A 1690-nucleotide genomic window follows, 5' to 3' on the forward strand; every position below is an offset into this window, starting at 1 on the left:
TAGTACTCCATTTTTCAGCTGTGCTTCTCTTTTTATTCTGTTTTTATAGCTGCGGTAAAGATCAGAATATGTATCTTTGACTTTCCATTGATTGTAGAAATGATAAAAGGAACATGTGTCCCGCTGTGAGATAACAGACTTCAGGAAGGGAGAGGTCGCATCCAGGGGCTTTGTAGTCTGTCTTTGAAATCATTGGTTCATCCAGCATTTATCTGGATACAAAGAATAAGACTTAAGTATCCATTTCTTGCAAAACGGCTTCTCCATTTTGACCACAATTTTAGGTCATTTGAAATGCTGTGGGATGAGTTCCTTCCGGGGACCTGATGGAATCGGCCCACCAGTTGGACTAAGATCAAGGTGGGGGATGTGTGGGACCTTCACTCGGGTCACAGCCCTGATCCGAGGGAAGGGGAGCGTCCCTGGAGTGTGGCCGGAATCACCCTGTCTCCTGCATGAGATCCGAGGAGGGACCTGAAGCTTCTGACATAGGGACATCTCCACGGAATACCAGGCTCATGGGTTTTGGAAGGAAACAGACAGACAAACTCTGTCGCAGAATTGGTGACAAGGTGGGAGGGTAGAAGTGTGTCTGACCTTCACCTCATGCAAATCGGCTTTGGGGGCTGATCCTGGTCTTCACCCGCCCCCTGCTGAAGCTAGAAAAAGAGAACACCTCCCCCAGGCTGACTTGAGTGTTGACTTGTAGCCCCCTAAACTGTGAGAGGAGATTTCTGTTTGTAAAAGTCACCCACATGGGGTACTTCTGTTAAAGCCGTGGTGGCAGGTAACCAAGAAATATTTCCCCTGCGCCCTGAGGGATTGCCTTGGCTCTAGCTTTCTACCCCAGAGAGCATCTCTTCTGCCAGGTTGGTTAGGAGCCCTGGTGGTGCAGTGCTTACGCACTGGGCCACGACCCACAAGGTCAGCCGTTCTAAACCACCAGCTGCTCCTTGGGAGGCAGATGGGGCTTTCTACTCAGAGTTAGTCTGGAAAACTCACAGGGGCCATGCTGTCCTGCCTTCTAGGGTCGCTGTCAGTCACCATTGTCTCCGTGGCAGGGGGTTTGGTTTAGTTTCCCAGGTTGATTGGCGTTTCCTGGACAAGCCATAAACAATTTGACTGTTTCTCTGGCCTGGGCTGCAGCTGCCCTATGGTTGGTAGAGATTGATCATTAGACTTTGCAAATAAGGTGATTGTAGTACAATGTGCAAATGACGTTCTGTGGCCTACCAAGAAGTGATTAGTCAGTTTGCATCTGCTCCCACCCTGGATGTGGCTGTGCCTAGAAATTGTGGGGTGGCCTTGTGCCCATAGGCAGGTTTCTGAGAGAGAAGCAGCAGAGAGGACGTCACTGACTGCCCTCGGGTCCGGCTCATCCATTCCGACCGAGTGATGCTGTGTAGGACAAAGTAGAACTCCTGCTCCTGGGTTTCTGAGGCTTAAGGAACCTCCTCAAACAAGGACTCTAATTCGGAAGACAGAAGCCCAGTAGGGGTCTGCTGGCTGAGATCAGGGCTCCGGCCTGGAAGGGCCTGTGACAGTTGGCCATGACAAGCCGTAGGGCCAAGAGGAGCCTGTCCTTGGCTGAGAAGAGACTGCAAGATGGTGAGCACCCGGCACAGAAGACTTGCCTCCATGCTCGTGGATCCAGAGGGCACCCTGGCCCTCCCCAGTACTCGCTGGACTG

The 1690-nt window shown here is 51.6% G+C and overlaps 1 protein-coding gene across 1 annotated transcript in view; it reads left to right on the forward strand.

The window, feature by feature from the left end:
• Positions 1–1690, forward strand: part of ADAM12 (ADAM metallopeptidase domain 12) — a 286161-nt gene that overhangs the window by 15384 nt on the left and 269087 nt on the right. The gene's annotated exons all lie outside the window — the stretch shown is intronic.

This window comes from Echinops telfairi, unplaced genomic scaffold, assembly GCF_000313985.2.
Source record: "Echinops telfairi isolate 266 unplaced genomic scaffold, ASM31398v2 ScPeMD7_70;HRSCAF=299, whole genome shotgun sequence".
Classification (NCBI taxonomy): Eukaryota; Metazoa; Chordata; class Mammalia; order Afrosoricida; family Tenrecidae; genus Echinops; species Echinops telfairi.